The 14,999-nt window shown below is 38.1% G+C and overlaps 1 long non-coding RNA gene across 7 annotated transcripts in view; it reads right to left on the bottom strand.

Annotated features, from left to right (window-relative positions):
- Positions 1–636: 636 nt before the first annotated feature.
- Positions 637–14,999, bottom strand: part of LOC135293727 (uncharacterized) — a 30,512-nt gene continuing 16,149 nt past the window's right edge. For 3 of the 7 annotated variants that reach the window (XR_010355836.1, XR_010355839.1, XR_010355840.1), the window contains 3 exons: positions 11,272–11,392; positions 10,525–10,668; positions 5,209–8,903 (listed from right to left, as the gene is read on the bottom strand). This is a non-coding gene — a long non-coding RNA (uncharacterized LOC135293727). Of the gene's footprint in view, positions 784–5,205; positions 8,904–10,524; positions 10,669–11,271; positions 11,393–14,999 lie in introns of those variants that run through there. The other 4 variants (XR_010355835.1, XR_010355838.1, XR_010355837.1 and 1 more) reach the window with 3 other exon arrangements.

Genomic DNA, 14,999 nt, shown 5'->3' with positions numbered 1-14,999 from the left:
TTTATAGATGTAGTTTTTATTGACTCAAAAGTCCACATGTATTGGCATGTATTCTCTTAAACTTTTTTCTTGACAGTGTAATTCCAACCCTGTCAGACTAAGACCTGCCAGTATAATATTAAGCTTTAATACTGAGTATATGGTTTAAAAATGAATTTCACTTTTTTACAATAAAGATATAATACATTTTCTGGTCATTTCTTAGTAGTCTCCCAGTATATATGGATTTCTATTTTTATCTTCTTTCATCAGTGTATAAAAACTACCTCTAAAAATTAACTTTTTAACCATGGTCCCAAACAGATACATGTGTCTTCTCAAACAATTCCTCAGCCTCTGCTGCTTCCTTATTTCAAATTCCCATCTATGTGGATCCCCAAATAATCCTTTCCACAAACCTATTTTCTTTTACCTCTAACCATGGAAACTTACTGCCACCCTGGAATGGTCAACAACAGCTACCCTATCTTCATCTTCCAGATGAAGTCCTACCTGGAGGGTTTCAGTCTGTCACCTGGGTGAAGAAGCAGTATTGCATAAAGACATCGGTGTCTGGGCAGAACTAGGAGGGTATTTTTCCTTGTTGCAGATCATCCTCCTTCTCATTTCCATGTTAATCTATTCATATCCCTCTATTCTTTCATCTTGAGTTTAGAATGGTGCTTTACAACAGCCATGCTTCTTCATAGGTCTGTGTTGTGATTTAGGAATTCTTTTCTCCAATTTCATGTTCCCACTGAAACCATCCACTGCTCACTCACTTCACCTTCCCTCTGGCAAGAGCTGGAATGAGTGGCACAAAAGGTGAAAACCATGGGTTGAGATAAGACCAATTTACTGGAAACAGCAATGAGATAAGAAAATTAACAGTAGCAACAACAATATTAATGACAGAAGTGTACAAGAGAAAAGTGAGTGATTCACTGCTTTCACAGGATTTCCATCCCCAGAAATGACATGAGGTGATATAGAATAACCTCTGGGTACCATCCATGCCCCTCCTGGCTACCGCAAAAATTAACCCTGTCCTGGCAGGAACCAGGACAGTCTGTTACCAACAGCAGTTCTTTTACTGTTTATATTATTGCTCAGATATACCTAAATTCCCTCAACCAACCATAACTTCATTCTTTGTATTTGCCACTTTTCTTTTCTTTGCTATGGTTACATCTTTGTTTTGGATTTAAAAAATCCACTTCTCTAAAATGGTGAAGCCTTTCACTTTCTAACAAATTTGGCTCATAATCTTTCTGAACTAAATTGAGTTTCTGTAGAATTGCATTCCTTTTCTCTCCTTTTTCATGTGCTACTGTTCTTGAGATGTAAAATACATTGCAATGTGAATTGTGCATTGAAATGAAAGTGGTCTCTGTTTTTCCTTTACTATTTTAATATGGGCAGTAGTCTCATTCAGTTCCTAGTAGCCCTTGTGCCTTGTTGGAAACAGCTAATTTTTAGCTTATTTCTTGAGGTTCTAAATTTAGAACAGATTAGAAGAGTTCATCTTCCAGATTTATACAGTTTTGCAGTTTTATTCAGTATTCATAGATTACCAATCCTATTTCCAGTTCCTTCTAATTGATTTTAAACCTATCAAATTCTGATTGCATTGGCAATTTATGTATCAGATTACTAAAGTTAAGCCCGAGAAGAAAAGATAGTGCATTTTTCCTGGAATATCCATTTTAAGGGATTTCAGGTTGTGCATATTTCTTCAGGTTTCAGTCACAACATATTTGTTCAAGTTGTGTGAAATCAAAGATGCTAATTTTCATATAATTCTGACAGTATTTTTCATTTCATAGAGAAAGTAGAGGCTATCAAAACAGCCTGTTTTATTTATTGCACATCCCATGATTTTGTTTACAGCTCAGCAAAAAATCAGAGAGAGAAGGACTGGAAGGACAACACAAAAGAGAGAACACAGATTGTTTTATAAATTGCAAGACATGCAAATAAAGTGTCTTGGTAAACACAGTTCTAGTTTGACCAAAATAGAAAAAAATATTTTGCACAAATTACCTGGAAATGGGTGTGTACATTAAATATTGCAAAGTCACTTGATATCATCTAATAAATACCTGCAACTATCTCAACTAAACTCCATATTTTCTAGGCTGGGTACTTAATTTTTCAGTCAATACAGTATTTTCTGCCTCTTTTATTATTTTTGCACAAATAGAAAGTATTTGTCTTTTTCTGAACCCCACAGCCTGAGGTAGAATTCATCTGACTGAATGAAGAGCTGTTTGACTGTATTAATAAACTCCTTAAAAAGGTAATGCAGGTAAACAAGGATTTCTAGAATATGATTCTTCTTTTCTTCATGAAAAAGAAGTGAGTCGGGTGAATGATGATTGAAGCAGTCCATATATCTATGTTAATTTTAGGGAAAGTCTAGGATACAAAAAGAATCCCACATATGTCCAGCTATACTTAAAAACACAATAAATTATATTAACTCCTGGCCAACATGCATGTTCTTGAAATTGAAAAGGATCACTGCAATCACATAATCTGATTTCCTGAGTAACCAAGACCTGGTAATTTACCTTATAATCTTTTCACTGAGCCAAATAAGTTATGACCCAATGAAAAAAGTCAGTTTTTCTTTATCTGCCCTCATCTTCTTACAGAATGAAACTCTTAGACCATCTTAAATTTAAAGTCAAAATGTAATGTCAAAAAGGTATTTATTATACTCTGGAGCATTTCCACAACACAATTAGTAGGTTTGTTTTCAGCCCCTTACCAAAAATACGTATTGCCTACTTATTTTACAGCCCTGTTTGTAAAACAGTACAGCCCAATACATAATGCCTTGAAAATCACTTCATATTTCCAAACTTATGGTGAAAGTAAGATGGTTTGGGGTTTAGAGTAACTTTATTTTGGCATTTTATATACATTTCATTATATCATGAAACTGCTTTTGTTTTGTCTTTTTATTGTAGTGCTAAATTTGGCTGTAGATTTTAATAACTGTGTAGTGCTTTGAGACCATGCTGAAAGGTATTTTATCAATTTATTCTGTTATTACTCTGCCCAAAGGCTCACCTTATTTTCAGCAAAGGCCACTTATTTTTTGTAGAGTCATCACTTTTCTCTTCTGTTCATTCATCCTCCCTTTCCCCCAACTTTTCTTTCTCATTGAGAAGAACAGCTATTTCTAAAACATGGCTCTATCTGATAGGATTATTCTACATTGCAATTTGCCTGGTGCCACCCTCCTTAGGAGCAAAAGGTACCAGGAAACACAATAGGTGTACCCTGACATTTGGAAAGAGGAGTATAAGAGACATATGAAGGACCACAGCTGGGAATTGATATTGGGTTCAGAAGAACCCAAAATAAATATCCAGAATTTGAAAATTTTCATCTCTGCTTTCATAACTCTCCCAACTACTAATGCTAGATTTGAGATGGGAGAGAGTTTATTCTAGCAGTGAGAGATTAATTTCTTACATGTTATTTATGTTAAGGGAAGGAAAATCTCACTTAACCACAAATCTCTTAAGTTTTCATGGGAGATGAGACCTTTTCAAGCCTCACTTTGAGGCTTTCAGCTAAACTCTTAATGTTCACCTCTGGGCCTATAAATTGTGAGCTCTTCTGTGATGACTAAGGACACATCTTTTTAGAGTGCAAATGAAACTTGCAGAAACAGAGAAACACTGTTTTGGCCTCGACAGCATGAGGCATATATGGCTCCATGGAATCGTTCTGGATTTGTGTCATTGTCAGCCTTGCTGAGGGCTGTACCATCACCCAGATCATCAGTGAAGACATTAAACAGGCTGAACCCTGTACTGGTCCCTGACCTACCCCAATGGTTACTGACTCTGACTAGCACTGCCCTTTGGGTTTGGCAACCCAGGCATTTTTCAATTCACATCACCCTTATCCAGCCACCCTGTGGCTTCATCAGCCTCCCCGTGAGAATGGTATGGGAGACAGTATTAAAAGCCTTTCTGAAGGCAGGGTAAACAACATCCAATGGTCTCTCTACCAAGGGGAGAGAAAGACCTTTCAGAAAGTCTTTGTCTAAGTCTCTGAGGGAAGCAAACCTGTCAAATACACTGGTTTACGGTGTACAATTAAAAAAAAAAAAAAAAAAGGATACATTAATTATCTTTTACTGATGCCAATAGTAGAATAGTTATTCTCTTCCTTTTTTACAGAAGGGAGGATAAAAGTAGACCCTTCCAAGGTAGGCTATTTATAGATTGCAAATGGGACACTTAGATTGGATTGCTTCTACAGTTCTACAGCTACTTTTCTTTCCACAACATCTACAAAAACAGCCTAGAATACGGTTATATATTTGGACCCCAGCTAATTTCCTTAAGCTAGATTGGCTGAAATCAGGCTACAATTTAAAGTGCATTTTTCACCACTGCATACCTTAGCATTTTGCTGCCCCAGTGTGTTTGAGTAGAACTGTTTAACATAATTGCTAGTCATTTGGCAAGGATGCTGAGTACTGAGATGGTAATATTTGCAGATGATGCATTTACTTAAATGACCAGGGCTGAATTATCTGTCACTACCCTTTCTTGAAACAAAATATGAATTACATAGAACGCTGATCTGACTTGGCATTTCCTGTACAGCCTATTCCGTGCTTGATGCCTACACTGAGCCTTTATCACTCTTGACTAAAATCCATAAAACCCACCAGCAACAGCAGCAGAAAACTCTCCAGTGGATTTCACACATTGCTCTCTTTTATGGAATCAAAGTCCTGCTGAAAAGGAGACAGAAGTCTGGGGTAATTTGGGGCATTTAGGGGTTGAGAAAAGAAGAATACAGACATATTATGAACATGACTTCTGCTTAAAACATTTGGAATTTTTTCAGAGGGAACTTTTCAAAAGTTTCCTGATCTTTGTTGGAACATTGTTCTACAGCAAAATCCCTTAGCTGCACTCTCTCAGCCAAGAAAGCTTTATTCCCAGTTTTCACACATTTTGCTCTGGATTCCTGGCTCAGGGAGAGAAAGAAAAAGAGGCTCAATCACTAATTTTTTTCCAAGGAAGAAAGATGGCAATATTGTCTTGCAGCAACTCAAAACCTATGCTCACGGTGCCAGCCAGAAAACAGAACACAAAAAGCACACAGACACTTATCAATTTTGAAAATTATTCTTTGTTTTTTTTTTCCAAATACTTGAGCTTATGAAGGCACTCTTATTTTATCCACATAAATTGTCAACAAACAAAATTAGATGGCAATTCAAAAGCTATGCAAACACTGGACAATTTTTTCTTGTCTTCAATTCCAAAACACAGTGTGATGAGAAGAGAATACTTCTTACTTTCCACAGCCTAAAGACAGGTCTATATTTGGCATGGATCAAGCATGGAGCAACTTTAATAACAACACAAGACATAGTACTATAACCCAGGTTCATAAGTTTCTTTTTCGTTGCTTCAACAAAACCACCACTTAAATCAAACTCTCCTTAAGAAATGCTGATCTGCAGAATATTACCAGATGGGTCTCCTGCCTTCTGAAGAAAGGGGGAAATGAGAGAGCCTCATGTTTAACGGCATATGAAAGAAGAAATACAATGTGTAAACTTTCCACTGACGGATATAATAGTGTTCTCACTTTTAAAGAAAAACAGTACTTCCTAGCAGGAGGCCTGCAAGAAATTTAACAATTACTCAAGATTTAGTTGTACATCATGGCATTTTCAAACATGTGCAGAGTCTGTTATTTTTTGTAATTAAATAATTTAAATAATAAATAACGTAATTAAAATATATTTGAACTCTACAATCCCTAGGGCTTGAACTGTGTGCAGAGAAGTGATGCATATTCAATGTGAAGTTTAATGAGTAAGAAAATGCAGAATCCTGGAAATCTGGTAATGTACAATATAGTTTTGGTACTCTCCCCCTTCTCCCCCACTCCTTTTCAGAGCTAAAGAGGGCCTAATTTACCAAATCAGGCTTTAAATCATTCACAACTCTCTTTTCCTAAAAAGGAAATATTGCTAGTGTTTAGGATTTTTTAGCACAACATGTGGTTACCCAAATGCTTCCCTACAATAGTCCTAGTGAAAAGTGATAGGAAATTGACTCTGTAACCCTGTAAAAGCAATGTTTACTTTACCATCATCAGAATTTTACAGACTGTAGGAAATCATTACTTGTCTCTCCTTTTCAAGGTTGACCCTGATTAAAAACTCCTGCTGAGATTTTCAGAAAAGACTAATACTGTCAGAGCTTTGCTTTTAGGGATCATCACTGTTTTTGATTTTCTAAGGGTGGTTGCTTTCTAAGGAGCGTTATCTCAATATCAGTCTCTGTGAAGCCCTGCAACAGAACCTGAGGGTCCCCAGTCCCTCCACCTAACTCACTGAAGATGCTCAGTTTTGATGTTCAGTTTTCTTGATGTTGCCTGTCAGATAAGCAGAGTTTTCTCTCTGTGGTTTAGGCTGCTGATTGCATGCAGAAGGACTTCTCTTCAAGCATGTTTTTTCCTCGTGGCTGGATCAGACGCAGAATACAATCCAGCTACCTTTGCCTTTGGGCAAGGGGCAGGGCTGGAGCCAGGAGATGGGAGGACACAAGGACTTCCAATGCTTAAACAGGGGTGCTGCAAGGGGTATTCCTTCCAGGTACCAGGGTTTGTTGCTTTGCAAAAGGACAGCAGGAGCCTTACTGTCAGTGGCCACGTAAGGATGGCAAATCTCTTGTGAGCCCAAGCAGTCAGCCTGAATCAGGGCTGCCCTCACCCCCAGCATGGGCAGTACCCATGATAAAATGTCAGCCTAACCAGGCTCTGATATTCTGCATATTTTTGTGGGCTACAAAGGTTTATGCTCATGCTACTGAGTGTTCTGATTTCATGGCCATTCGATATTTAACATTTGCATTGAGTTTTCTTTGTGTGTATGTGACTTTTGCCCCCTTTCAAGCCCCAGCTCTTGCAGCAGGAGAAGCTGAGTTTCTCCTGAAAACCGTCTGCCAGGATGATTGACGAAAATTTAAAACACAGGCTTGTAAAGATTCAAAAACCAGATGAATAAATAAAATAAAATTTAAAAAATCTCCTTACATTTTTATTGTTGTCTTAGCACTGATGGTTGTAAGGCCTGTCTAATGGTTTCAGGAGGCCTGAGTTGGGGGTTTGAAATCATTAGCAATATTGATGCCTTTAAGAAGTGAATGCTTAATGCTGCTTTTCTTGAGGCTGGGCACATTACTGTTCAGCCTGCTACTTTGATTATAGACAAAAGAGCCTTTGTTTCAAGTGCTAAAGTTCAAGTGCTAAAGTTGGTGCTGAAGACCCAGGAAAATATCCTGACATGAATATGGTGTACACATGTGTATGTGGCCACTTTCAATTATATTTAGCTATTATCAGTATTTACATACCAGAGTAATTCAAGGTTTGAAATACGTGATTACGGAGCAGCCAAGGGATAGCTCCCCTGAGTGTTTTAAAGATTCCATCAGTGGGAAAAGGCTGTGTGCACATGTCCTTTTCCATCTCTGCCATGTCAAAAAATTCAAAATTATTAACATAAGTTAAAGTTCTTAAAAAATTAAAGCAGTGACTCATTTAAAGTTCTTGTGATTGTTCAGAGTAAGGTGAATTCTGTGCCTGTATCCAGTTTTGGGCATGCCACAGAAAAGTATTTCCACCTCTAACACTTTCCACTGAGCTCAGTGGAAACTTTGCCTACACTAGAGCTGGGCATGTGATTGTTTGTTACAGTATATACATGAGTGGGAAACCTTCACCAAATATTTCCTTTAATATATTTTTTAATGTATTTATGAAAACTAATAATACCCAGCTGCAAATGGCAGAAGGGTATTTTCACCATTCAGTGAAATGCAGCCACTTCTGTTCCACAGCGCTGTTTGCTGTGCTGAGGACATGGAAGGATTTCCACGTGGTCAGAAGGTGGCAGCAGATCTCTGTTTCATTTTTCTTGAGGTGCCCTCAACCTCAGAAAGGAAAGAATAAAGTTTTAAATTAATCCAATGAAGAAAGATGGTATCTCAACTTTAATGCCACAGGTTGCTATGAAAAGATTGTCTCTCACCTCTGCTGATCACATTGCACTAATTCAATAGCAGGTCCTTCACCAAATGCTTTGAAAACTCAGCAGAAAAGGGGAAGCATCCCCAGTGTGAATGGCAGCCTGGGAAGTGGCAGGATGGTGTCTGGCCTCAGTTAATACTCAGCCAAAGGGAAAAAGTGGCCTGGGCTCTCACACCAAACTCATCAGCATTTTATCTTCACTCACACTGGACAAACACAATTATACATAAGCCTGATGCATCTGTAGTTGAGCCAAGGGGTTGGGTAATACAGCTGGCATCCTTTCCAGGACCAGAACCAGTTTGCCTTTCCATCCCCTCTGGGAGCAATGCCTGGACAGATGTAGAGGGAGGGCTTCTTTTACACAAAGGGAAACGTTGCTCCTTTTTTCTGTGAACAGAGTTCAGGGAAGTCTGCAGGAGTATCCCCTCAGATGCCTTCCCTCTGCACAGGAGTCCCCAGGTAGTGTCCAGGCCACAAAAGAGCCAGGAACGGGAGCAGATGCCCACAGCAGCCCATCATGCTGGCTTTGGGTGCTCACTTGCTGGACAGATGCCTGCAGCCTTCCCATCTTCCCTAACAAAGCAGAAACTTACAGGATTTAAAACCCTACATTTCTGTGAATCCTGATGAATGTGTCTACAGAGGCACCCCCAAACAATTCCAGTTCATAACAGGGGCAAACAAAAAAGAATTTTTGATATGTCTGTCCATGTCCTGCCTCTTCCTGATTTTGCTGTATTGTCCTTTTCAGTAAACTCATTTTTTTCACTTTTGATCTGTGGATACTAACAGATTGCAGCTGCTCCAGTCTATGAGCCACTGACATAGAAGGTTCACTGTTAAAAAGGAAAAGAATTTGAAGGGGAAGGAGGGAACTGCTTAATAACAGCACTAAAAAGGTCATAATTAATGATTTAGCTGTAAAGGTGAGAAGCTGAAGCCCAACATTTACTAAATAGTCTATTGTTAAAAAGGGAAACTCCATCTGTGTTAATATTTTTAAGCAGGTGAGGTGGAGCTTACCAATGAAGGGAAGCTTTCTTTCTCTAGGTTGATCTTAGGTGTCAAAACACATTTTAAATGAACTTATTTCCACAAGTGCAAGACAGCCAGCTTTGTTTGTTCAAGGTCTGTCTCTGATTGTTTAACTTTTAATTCCTCTGGAAATAAACCAAAGCACTAGGTCTGATTCATGGATACCGAAACCCAACGAGTGGCATAAGACTCTCACCTGACCACAACATAAGCCACACTTTTACTGCATCAAATCCAGTGATGTGGGTGGTTAATTTAAAATACATGTCTGATGAAAATAACCATGTTTGACTTAAAGACTGCATGGGAGGTAGTGGAGGAGTCCTGATGATTAGTTATCAGCACAGTTAAACAGTTAATCATGCAGTTCATCATACCTAATGTCCAGGTTGGATGTTCCTAACTGATACAGGAAAGGAAGCAGCTAAAGAGTCACAAGGACAGTTAATAAGTTAATACATTCACAGAGGCTTGGTCAAAAAGTTATCAGATATCTAGAATCAGAAATGGAAAATTTTCTCCATCTGTCCATGAAGATGTGCATTTTACCATGTACTCCATAGTTTTCTTGTGTCTGCACTTTGCATCTACCAGCAGGAAATTCTCAAGTTCTCAATTTGTCAGTATTCAGAACTTTGCTTTGGATAAGAATATATTTCACTGGACAATGTTAAAGAAATAAATCATAATGTACAGATCAAGATGATAACTGTCTTTTTCTCGACCAGCTTCTCATGTTAAGGAGTCCCCAGCTCCCCTCCTCTGATTTTCAGTGGATACTATTGAGCTCAGCTCTAGTGCTGTCACTGAAGTTATGTTACATGGCTCTCTATTCACATAACTGAAAGCAGAAGCTAGCTTTAAAGTCTTTTAATTCAATTTAATTACAATGTTAATTTTACGATGGTTATTTTAATTTACTATGAGTATAATTCAAATATAATATACTTTGTAGAAATTATGATAAAAATGATTTTTCCTCCCTCCTAGAGGAGGGAGAGAGTTCAGAAAGACTATTTCTAGAAGATCTGTTTTAAAACATCATTTCAGTTGAAATGAAGGATAACACACAAAAGGCCAAACCACTGGCATGAAAAGAAAAAGAGGAAAATAATGAGACAAGCAGTTCTTAGTAAAGGCTTCAAAGGGTGATGCTGTTTGGTGGAGCTATGCCAGATTAGTATTACAAAATCCTTCAGGATAATTTACAGGACGAAGTTCATTTTTTAGGAAGAGTATGTCACTAGTAGAAACAGTGCCAGTATTGTTAATAAAAGGTGGTTTTGGAAACAAGGTTGGAATCTAATAATTCAGAACCTTGCAGTAAGAAGAATAAAGGAAAGAGATTTGGAATAGTTTTATGCTATACTAGTCAACAGATGGCCCAGGGCCAGGACTCAGCCTGTGAGGACATTTTCCTACCTTGGGGAACACTGGCCAGTCAGCCATGGTCCTGTTTCCACACCATATTGAAGGAGGGAGAAGGTGCAGATCTGGGTTTGCTCTGGTCAACAGGAGCAGCCCTGTAGCAATATGTCTATATCTGTTTGGACTCATAACACCTGTCTGGGAATAAAAATAGTTTTTAGAATATGAAAGTTGTCCATCCATGCTTTAGATGATGAAAGAATTCCAAGCAGATGTGAGGGGCAGCCTCTGTGAGACATTTTGTCCACCGCTAGCAACTCTAACTTAATCTGATATGAACTATGTTCCTCTGGGGATTAAACCTGAGGTAAGAATAAGGACCACTTCTCTCCTAGTGTCTTTTTTCCCCAACTATTTTATAAAACTAAAGAATGCTGATTTCCCTTGACTTATAACTATGACATGAAAGCATTTCCATTTGCTCCCTTATTTCTAAAATGCTAGCAACTTGAGCTGATTGTTACTATTTATAGACTTAGTCATACTTAAATATTTGCTTTCTAAGTTTGACTAAACTCTTGGTAAAAAAAAAAAAAAAACAAAAATAAAACAAACAAAAACAAACCTGCCATGATTTTTACAAGTTACAAGGAATGTACTATTATACTCATTGCTCTATAGAGAGAAATATGAACACAATTAACAAAGTACAAGACTAAGTTCCAATTAGAGATGACAAAAAGGTATTATACGTCATGCTGGTAGAAACACCACGTAGGTCAATCTCCCTTTTTGTGTCACCTTGTCTTTACATGTGCATGGCTGCACTGACTTCAGTCATAGTTTCCTTATGTAGACTTGTGCTAGAGAATAACTGCAGTTAAAGTTCTGATGGCCCATTGGAAGTTCAACATTTGTTTACCTGGAAATGGGGAAAGCAATAAGAATTATCTCTTTCAAGTTATGGCACTTGAACTACAACCCCACACTATATCAACTGGCAGAAGTCAGAGTGATTTTGACACTTGGCACTTGACAAAAGATAGGGAGGATTCTGTTTCCTACCTTGTTTCTTCCTGACCTGAATGCACCCACCTTTAAAACACACCACAAGGACCATTTCTCCTGAAGTACATTTGCTGAAGAAGAGAGACCATCTGAACAAAACAGGGTAGAAATAATTTTGCTCTTGCTTTACAGCTACTGGTTTTTGTATCTCAGGATTAAGTCTTTTAGAAGTGAAACACTGATGATACAGGTAGGCTGTACAGATGAGGAAAACCACATGAAACTAAGAATGTGATAGTATGTCAGATCAAAGGTCCATTCCATCTAATATCTTCTAAAGAAACCTAAAAAAAGACAAAATTAATCACAATACTTTTGTGAAACACATTCCCTAGTCTCTATTGATTCATGGTTCAAGAGCTCCTTTGCATGTGATTTTGCATTTAGATGAAAAAAAAGCTGTGCAGCCTGCAGTGGAGGGAGAGGACAGGTATTTAGGGGAAAGGATGGTTGAGAGCACAGTAGAGGAGTTAATAGCAGGACAAGAGAGCAGGCATCTTCCATGGTTTCAATGAAATGGGGACACTGACCTCAAGCACAGGGAAAATGCACTTGTGATCTACTGGTATTTGTTTTCTTACTAATAGCTTTCTGTATCTCTTGTCATACAAACTCTTGTTAAATCTGTGAGACAAACTACAGAGGACAGTATTACCCCCTTGTTGTACCAGGCTCAGTAGCTCTCCTAAAAAACCTGAACTTTTTCTGAATCCTACGGATGATGTAGCTTGGACTTTTTCTGATGTTCACTTGAGGTGATATGAGCTACAGTGAAAACCTTTTAAATGAGTTCTTTTATATACCTACTATTTGCTAGTAGGAGCAATATTTAGAGTAGAGAAGGACTGGTGGTGAAAAGAATGTTTTATTTCACAGTAAAAAGGAAATATTTTAAGAGCACTTTCTATGGCAGTAAAGCAGGGACTATTTAAACATGGCATCCATATTTATAATGAGTGCACTTTGATCTGTAAACAATCCTTAAAAATTAAATAGGGATATTGGTTTTAATAGCTCTTTTGCTGGCCCTGACCTACAGGTGTGCAAAAAGAGAGCATGTTTCCTACTGCAGTCAATTGACTTCCCCTGATTTACAACATTTTCACTCCCTGCTCCATGTGCTCCAGAGGTTTGAGTTCCATTTTTCTATTTGGACCTGACCTGGATTCATTTTATTTTATTTTATTCCCCAGCTACTCCAGGCAGCAAGATAAGAATTACTTTCACACATGACTCTTTGTTTGCATAACACTTGCTTCCACTTAGTAAGAAATACATGACTATTTCAAGTTACATTTCCTTTGAAAAACAACGGTTTAATTTGAGCCATGAAATGTTCCTTTACACTCCTTTTTTTCTCAACATTTTTCCATATGAAGCTTCAATTAAAATCTAAAAGGCTGACTCAAGTTTTGGACCCAGCCCTGTGCACTTGGGATTTCTCCTGAAGTTTGTAGTAAATTGACATTTTAGAGACACATTTCATTCAAAATTCAGTAGCTCTGTGAGAGAGCCATGCACCATTTCTGTGTGCTATCATTCCCCCAGGGACTTTCCAGGTGTGAGTTTCTGTGCTTTGAATGAGTAGGAGGAAAGATGAGAAGGTGGGACCATCCCTCTTAGCCTAGCCAGCAGAAACACACTGATAAGGAAGATGTGATGAAATTTGTGACATCTACTCTTATGAGAGAGGACTCTGGGGTATGGAGGAATTGAGTAGGTACTGATAATTCTGTTTGTCTATGCAATCACAGAGAACAAAAGATTATGGGAATGTGAAGGGGATCCACCTTATCAGGTATGTCCACAATGCATCCTAGGCAAAATAAGCAACTTCCTGTGGCCCCTCACTTTGGCTAAATTGTTAACTTTACATTTTTAGCTCCTTAATGAAGAGATCATGGCAAATCCCACAAGAGAAACGTGGTGGTTCATTATGGCACACATTTCTCCAGAATGAAATGTGAGAGTGTTCTTGTTAAAAAAAATCCGGGTTCAGGAATTACTCTGCAGCACCACAGCCAGCAACCTCAAGCAAAGCTGTCGACAGCCCACTGTTTTGCAAAAGGTCCCTTCTTCTTAATTTTAAGTCCAAATACAAGAACACCAAAATCCAATGTGATGACTTTGATATATAAGTTACATTTAACCAGGGTATTCCATTATCAGCTATTGTGAAGGTGTGGAGCTCAGCATAGACGCCATGCTTTCCACAATGTTATGCCCTCTGCTGATGAATCATATGTGAACACAGGTATGGTACTATTGGGGCAGTAGGAAGTGAAAGCCACTTCAGTCACAGCTGCACCACATTCTTGGATGTAGACTGTGTGTGCAGTGCTCCTCCTGGTCCTGTTCCTGCTGGCACTGACATTTCATAGAGTCTATGCTGACAGTCTGTGTCCTGCACCTACAGGTTTCTCTTTTCTGAGGGCCCCAACACAATCCTTAAATACAAGGTCTCAACAGGATATAGCTGAGTATAAAAACACCTGCAGCCCAAGGTTCTTCACTCCTTAGATTGAAAGAGAAGATCAGCCTGATATCAGCTATAATCTCGCTAACTCATGTAAACACTTGGAACCGGCCACATTTTTCTGTAAATGAGATCACTTTTATGTGACACACAACTTGTCTGCTTGGTTTGCCATGTGTGACACAAGCTCATTGCAGAGGGTTGAGTGAATATGGCACTTGAAAACTTGTGAAGAATAACAAACTTCAAAAAAGCTTTCAGTGCAGCAGCAGTAGAATCAAGAAATATATAAAGATTCCTTCTTTATAAAGTTGAAGAAAACAAATGATGGCAGATGTCTCATTTTTACTTTTCATAAGAAGTATTTCAGGAACTGAAAACAGAATCACAACTTGGGAAACCCCAATTAACCTTTCTGTAACAGGAATTATTTGGAATGCTACTCATTTAAATTAAAAAGCATGTTTCAGCAATTATTTTTAATTATTAAGAAGTAATTTTTTGTTGAATTTATCTTTCTTACATATTTGTCCATGCCCACTGAATTTTCCTGGCATGAACATAGAACATTTTGTATAGACCTGGTCTGCATTCACATCAGTACAGACATGGTTGTAGATGTTTGGTTTCCTTCTGAAAAAGTAAAACTGGTACAAGTGCTATAGTGAACTGTTACCCTAGGATGGAGACACTTTAACTTGATTTCATTACAGCAGTCCAAATTTTTGCATTAGATAAGACCTTGGTCTATGTAGTAAAAATTAGATGCTGATCTTATTCTGCCTATTAAGGACAGCCTGTTCTTGCTTTGATTACTTAATTGTATTTTACTATAGGAGAATCTCTCCTGCCAAAGACCAATGTTCGTAATAGAAAGAACAAATATCTGTAAGCTACCAACTGTACCTTAAGGGATGTCCTAGAACCAGAAAGGAAAGTATAATGAGGGCAAAACAGGAAGGAATTTATTTTGTCACTTATCATA

Source organism: Passer domesticus, chromosome 2, assembly GCF_036417665.1.
Source record: "Passer domesticus isolate bPasDom1 chromosome 2, bPasDom1.hap1, whole genome shotgun sequence".
Lineage (NCBI taxonomy): Eukaryota > Metazoa > Chordata > Aves > Passeriformes > Passeridae > Passer > Passer domesticus.
This window is presented reverse-complemented; position numbering and strand designations above follow the sequence as displayed.